The sequence below is a fragment of the Gymnogyps californianus genome, chromosome 11 (assembly GCF_018139145.2).
Source record: "Gymnogyps californianus isolate 813 chromosome 11, ASM1813914v2, whole genome shotgun sequence".
NCBI classification, from domain to species: domain Eukaryota; kingdom Metazoa; phylum Chordata; class Aves; order Accipitriformes; family Cathartidae; genus Gymnogyps; species Gymnogyps californianus.
The window spans coordinates 11,419,894-11,427,337 of record NC_059481.1 but is presented as its reverse complement, the minus strand read 5'-3'; the positions used below and the strand labels follow the sequence as shown (position 1 = coordinate 11,427,337).

The 7,444-nt window shown below is 36.0% G+C and overlaps 1 long non-coding RNA gene across 1 annotated transcript in view; it reads right to left on the bottom strand.

The window, feature by feature from the left end:
- Positions 1–951: 951 nt before the first annotated feature.
- LOC127020667 (uncharacterized) overlaps positions 952–7,444 on the bottom strand; it is a 67,727-nt gene continuing 61,234 nt past the window's right edge. The window contains exon 5 of the long non-coding RNA XR_007767098.1: positions 952–1,070. This is a non-coding gene — a long non-coding RNA (uncharacterized LOC127020667). The remainder of the gene's footprint in view (positions 1,071–7,444) is intronic.

Below are 7,444 nucleotides of genomic sequence, written 5' to 3'. Positions count from 1 at the left end.
AGCAGGAACTGGGTGATCTACCTGGGCGACCTACTGAATGCTCCTATTAGAGAAAGTGTCTGAATAGCTCAAGAACAAGTCTGAAGAATAATCAAAAGTTTTGGAATACCTTAAATTTGTGTGTGTGCCCACAATGAAATAAAATAAATATGAAAGTAACATTTTATTTTCACACACTTAAATTTTTTTGAAGCCCACTTTTGAAACAAAATCTGTTTCGAGGAAAATCTTAATTTGTTTCAAAATATTCAAAACAAAATGTCATCAAATCATTTTTTTTGTTTTACTTTCTGACACTTTCTATTCAGCTGATGCTATTTCCACTTTCAGTTTGAATTTTCAATTTACTTCTGCCAGTCTCACACTGCATTTTCCACATTAAAAACTGCAATCCCTTAATCCTATATCTTACTAAGACATCTTCTGTATTTCAAAGTAAGAACTCCAAGGCCTTTGAAACAAGGGACACACATTTGGGTATGTAGGAACAAGGATAACATCTATGGGAAAGGTATCTTTTACCCTAAAAATGTATTGTGTTTCATACAACAACAGGTACTGACAGAAGACCTTAACATAGAGTCAGTAGTACGTGTGAAAAAGAGGAATACTGAATAGAAGATTACTGAGACATGGCAGACTGATTATTGCAACATTCTGCCTGCTATCATCTGAAATATCAATAGAAAGCTCAATGCTACTGACAGGATGCTTTAGTAAAATTTTCCCTAGACTAGTAGAGCAAGAATTTGCTGGAGAACTTTTGAATTAATAATAGAGCAGTTAGCTCAATGATCTAAAAAGCATAATATATGAAAATTTTCCAGAAAAAAATAAGTTTGGAATTCAAACTGTAGCAGAAAAATAAACTATAAAAGGAGATGAGGGTTTCTTTCAGGATGACTATGTATTGCAAATACTTCCCCAGAACTAAGAAAATATTACCTTGTTATAAATTACCCAGGATAGCAAGAAACGCATAATAAATAGAGAAACCACCACTGTATGGCTCAATGAGAGGATAAGGTAGTCTTGATAGTCCTGAAAAGATGAAATTATTTACCCAGCACCTGGAAGGAAAAAGAAAAAAAAAAAAAATCACATGGATTTCCTGAAAAACTAAACAACCATCTGGGTCAATGCAAATTTAAAATAAAGGATTAAGGGCTTAATCCAATGCCTACTAAAGTCCATGGAAGTCTTAAGATTGAGCCCTAAGAGACAGGGAACTGAGGTTAGGGTCTCAGCTTATCTATCCTGTAGCATTTTACTTGCAGCTGCATGCCTCTTTCTATATCTGCTTGCATCTTTTACACAGCCCTATTTTTTACCACTTGTCTCCTTAGAAACACCTAGCTCTATCATAGAGCAGAAAATATAGGAAAATAGGATGTGTACCGCAGATCAAGTGGCTAGGCTGGATATGACAACTTGGAAAATTACACAATTCATCATTAAGATGGACAAAATAGTTCTTATAAAATAATTAGCCCAAACCTCCTCTAGAAACTCAAACCAGATGAGTCCAAGATGAGCTTTTCTCTCCCATTGAGCGTCCTGGGTTCACAGGCACACCGAGCCCAGTCAGGCTGACTTAAGAGCCTTTGCCAAGCAAGAGGCAATTATTTTGCTCTAGTCCTACAAAGCAGAACTATCTGGCACCTGTTTACACTTCAGCACTTCCACTAGTTAGCATTTAGCACTGATCGTGCTGTCCATTTTGCACGTGGACTTGACACTGAGCACACCTGCATGAGGTAGATCAGTGAAGACAATGTAATAAAAACATAGGAGCTACAGGTATAGTTCTCCATATACTCTCCATGCTCTATGGTTTTAATGTTGTACTGAATTCTATGCAAGTTCCTTTGCAATCCTGTAGCATGGTCCACAAAAGAACTGTATACACATGGTTGCATAAGGACACAGTGCCCAACAAGGACCAGGCCAGCCCTTCCGCAGGAAATGTCACATATGCGGTGTTTTCTGATACAAGTGGATTGAGCAAGTCCGTTGGTAATAAGCTGTTAGAGAAATTGTGCTCCTCCTAGACCTCACAAGCCACTACAAAACTGAAAAATCTTGTGAAACAAAGCAATGGAAAATTTCACAAAAAAATGTATTTTTCACAAATCATACAGTCCTCAGTGCACCTCTAGCACTGTGTTCTGTCAGAAAGGACATAAAGTGGCACCTATATTGATACTCCAAATCAAAACAAGACCTGACATCACAGGAAAGAACCTGAACAACTTGATTCACAACCACATTACTCCCAATTCGTAACTGTGTAACTCTATTGCTTTAAAGGGAATTTATGCCAGCATAAAACTGGAGTAACATAGCCATAAATCAAGCTCAGAATTTAATATTCATGCTGGTTCAGCTCAATTTTATTTACTGCAGGTGTTCACTTAATTTTGATGATAGGATCTGGGGGGAGGAGATAGTCTGCTGTTAATTCATTTCTACTGCCTGGTGGTCTCAAGTCACTACAACACTGGTCCTGTTTCTGTGTACTTCAAAGGTTGCTGAATATCTATTTTCTTTTGTCTACAATCTACAATGCCTTCACTTAACCACGTTTTTTTTCTTCGCTACATTTATAGTATCTCAAAAGCAGCAGCAAAGGTTACTAATATAGTAATTAAAAGACCACACAGAGGTACCATAAAAATAAAAATAAATTTAAAAAAAAAACCAGGAGAAAAGCATACAAAAAGCTCACAGGAGAGAACAAAGACACAACATCAGGCAGCGGCAGCTTTAACTTGACTGCCAGTTTTCTATAGTGCAATCAAATCCATTGTCTGCAAGCCACAGGTGCAGAGCACATGGAACAGAAAAAAATGCAATGGGGAGTGATGACAGTTAGCTTCTGAGCCCACACTATATTCATCTCAACATTCATTTGTGCATCTGTTGTGCTGAATTTTAGTCTTTAATTTCTCCCCCCGCCCCCGCCCCCCGATTTTGGAGACACTTGAGCAGCTGAGGAACTGTACCAAAAATGCAGTATGGTAGACAGGGTCTGGGCCTTAGGAGGAAGAAACCTATTTGGGAACCTGAAATGTGAAGACACTCTCTGTGTTTATCAGCCAGGTAACCCAACAGTTGTGACTCTGGTGATGGTGGATATTGTCAGTTCAGCTGCAAAGCAACTGCCAAGTAGGATGTTCATCAACTCAACTATCAATAGAAGTGTAACAATACAAATATAGATTTCGTGTAGAGTGCAAAAAAAGGCCATATAGGAAAATTATCAGCTACATTACAACAATGAATGGTAATATTATTATAATGGTTGATTTCACTGTTTATCACAAACCAGGTCAGTATGGATTACACTTGGATGATGGTCTTTTGATCTCAGATATTTTCCCCATCAATAGGGCAGTTTTTGAAATTAGATGCAGGCTGACCTCTTAATTCTTTGTTTTCATCACTCTCCAATCAGCGGGAGGAAATTAGCCCCCTGGGAATATTTGATTCACATTGGCTCACTGTGTTATTTCAGCTGTGAAAGATGCTAATGAGCTAATATCAACTTTCCTAGCGGAAAATACACATATGTCACTTCAAATTTTTTGGCCAGGAACCAGCATTTCATCATTTTAGGCAAGGTCTATCATTACACTGCAGCAAAAGAAAAAACCCAACAAATTAAAGACAAGTTCAATCCACCTAAAGGGCAGAATCTCATGCAGTCTCTTTCCAATATGTAATGCAGATCAGCAGACACATAATTTGCTGTGGAAATTAGTTGTCAGGTTATGTTCTGTGTTTTCCCAGTTGGACAGAACAAGGCAACATCCCAAGAAGCTTTGAGGATAATTAATTTCTCAAAGGAAAAAATATCACTGAAAGGTTTCACGTGCTCTTGAGGAACTCACCTGTGACCCGCAGACAGACAAACAAGTGGCCTAATGAAGGGCAAGGGCACACAAATGTGAGAACTTTACAATTACGAGTTTTCGGTTTCAGGGTTGAACCCCTGTCTTTCACACATACAAGTAGAAAAATCAGGTCACCCTAAAATAGCAAGGAAATTTGCAGGCTTTTAGAAGAAAAACAATTTCAGGTTGATTACATCATTGTGGTTTTTTATTCTTGGGAAGAATTTCTGATGAGGTTTAAGATAATAAAACTCCCTGTTCCCTTTTTCCCCCTACCACAATCGTCACTTCTGGGGAAATTTAAGTCAGTTTCGCTACAAAAAGATTTGTAGTCTTTCACAAAAGTTGTAATGCTTTCAACTTTTCCAAAATAAAACATTTCTTTTAGAAAAGAGGACATTCCATCATTTATTAAATCTATTTTTTTAATAAACTATGAATTTGAGCCTGAATCTTAAGCAATTTTGAGGTTTCAGATACTAAAATTTTTTTTCAATAAGTACACTGATCTTCCTCAGATAACTTTTTTAATTTCAGAAGAGGTTTGTAGCACAATATTACTTGCTAAGTAATAAGCAAAAAGTAAGCTTTGGCATGGACTATTTTGAGACAGAGAAATTTCTAAGCTTTCAAGATTTAAAGCAAGGTTTAGGCCTTTCCTTTCTTATTTTTTACCAGCCAACTACTTATCACACATTCTGCTTCTCATAAACCCCTCTGAGAAGATTGAAATACAAGCATGTGAAAGCACAAAAAGAAGATACCAGCACAAGAGTGACATACAAAAAAACTTGAGGGTGATTTTTCTCCCAGGACACAAGGACAAGCTTCTTTATTTCTAGTGCTTAAAAGCAACAACTAACAAAGATTAATTATCTGACTAGATCTGACCAAAATGTTTCATTGAATGTACCAAAAATTAAAACTTATCTTTTTTTTCTCCTTTTTCCTTACTGTGCAATTTTTCAAAACTTCTTCATCTTTGAAAAATAAGCCTATAACTTGTCTACCTGTCACTCTTTCTCTAAAAGCAGTGAATTAGCTTTCAAGTGTTACAAAGATGCAAATTAGACAAAACAGGGAAAAAATTACCACCTGTAGTATCATTTAATACACTGAAAACCAGAAAATTTTAAATGCATATAAAAATACTGAAAGGTCAAATTTAAAAAATTTACAGACATCATAACCAAATACTTCTACTTCACTGAAACAAAATAAATTAATGTTTTGGATTTGTTTGTTTCGGTTTTTTGGTTTGGTTTGGTTTAACAGACATTCGTTTCTAGGCTGGTCTTGCTTATTTGAGCGATTATGCAGCTGGCTGAAGATTGGTTTAAATCATAATATTTAGATCCAGATTTTTGTAAAGTTTGAAAGAATTTGGAGCTGGATTTTTGTTCAGTCCTTTCGTGCTGACATCTGAACTGCCAGCCTCTCCAGACTTTCATTTTTTGCCTATTTCTAACATTAACAAAGTTATTTTAATAGTGTATTTTTTCCAGAGTCTTACTGCGTAAGAACAATTTATACTTTCCAGACAACCTAATATTAAGACTCTGAAAGGAATGAATGAGATTAGTCCATTTGCCTGAGCTCTGAAGCTGCTACATAAGACACTGATTGTCATTAGTGAAAAGGCAAATCATTCTTTGTCTCTTAACCACTTTAGAAGCTTCCTAGAACTCTGTCTGTTGACTACATAAATAGCAAATACATCATCCAGCACTCTCAAACCAACTATGTACAATGCTGTATGAATCACTGCTGATCCTTTCATGTGCCATTTGCTTTATTGAGTGTGAATGGATCCAGAAAGAAGAGAAAAATCCACAGTGCTACTTATAAATTATGCTTCCCTTTCAGTGTATTCTTTTTATTTTCAATTCTTGGTTTTCTATTATTTCTCTTTCTCTGTGCTATCATAGTGATACTAAACGCTGATGAGATGATAGCTAGTAGTTCAAACTCAAACCTGGTTTCTGCTTAATCTTTCAAAAACCAGTTAAAGGGCTGGTCAGAGGTCAGGCACCTCTGTGAGCAATTTTTAAAAATTATAGCGATTTAAAGCCTTGTTGCTTTACATTTAGTAGCTTCTGAAAAACAACTGGGGAAAGAGAAGTTTGGAGCTTCGTGTTCTATGGTTATATCTTTCTTTGCTTACAAACAAAATCACTTGAGTGATTGCAGTACTAACAGACGCTGCATGGTTTCAGCATGCAACAGTCCTGAACACAATGTCCAAAGCAGTGGGAATGAACACAGCATTTTTGGCTGCATACTGATGCACAACGCAACTAGGGCCACACTCTGGATATGCAATGTGTGGTTATTGAACATGGACACGGACTTCTGCCTACGTACCTGTGCATGGTGTAACAAGAGCCATAGATACAATAAATAAAGAACGTTGATAAGACTTTCTGGATGTGTTGGTGGCAGATGTCTGTTATTTGGCTCTTTAGAATAATTTCTGGTAAAGAGGAAACCCTAAACAAAATCTCTCCACCTTATCCAACATCCCTAGACACCATAAAACCAGACAAATCCACTTACAAATATTCTTATTCTAAAATTCTTTAACCAAGAAAAAATACTTTTTTACTACTCCATTATTTTTTATTGGCTGTTTCTAAAATAAGCATGAGCCTGAACACGTATACTACATGATTGTTATATTGCCATATCAATTCCACTTTATTCATGAATATAAATACAAATGGCCCAGAACTTGGCATAGAGATGCTTTGCTCATAAATTACAGTGTGCTTTTTCTATGATTACAGTCATATTATGTCTTTTTTATTTAATTTCTCTTCTATTTTGAATTCTGCACTCTCTCCCATGCACAGAAAAAGAACCATTTGTATAAGAAACAAAGATAAATTGATTAATCATAGTAATTAGTCTGTACTTTTAACATATAAATACAAATAAAAGTGATGGTGTCTGTGGCCTTCCTTCACCAATAGGACATATGAACACCACGATTAATTTTGTGATAACAGTCTGAGGTGTTTCTTCAGGACACTTCTGAAATATGCAGATTGAAATCTTGGCCACCTTGAAACCATTGGGAGCTTTGACAATAAAGTCAACTGAGTTGGAATTTCATTCTTAATCTTTACTCTGCCAGCTATCACTATAACATGCAATACGCATTCTTTCAAGGATTCTGTTTAGTGTCTCTAACAAAGAATGCCTTCTAATTTTGAAATTACAGTAGCATGACCCTGTCTTTTTTCAGACCTGTACAAACATGTAACGGAAATAATCACTGTTCTGACAAGTTTCAAATAGATGTTTCCAAGTAAAGGAAAAATACTAATCATTTCCATTAATTACATATTAAAAAAATATTTTTTTTTTTTTTAATTACACGGGTCAAAGAATAAGCATGAATCCAGACATATAGTAGCTTTGTCTCATGGCCTCACTGTCAGCATTGTTCCTCCACTCTGCCTCTATACTCTTAGTATTTTCACAACGTACTGTGCCATACACCACCTAATGCAAACACATACAATGTATTGTTTCTAATTACACTT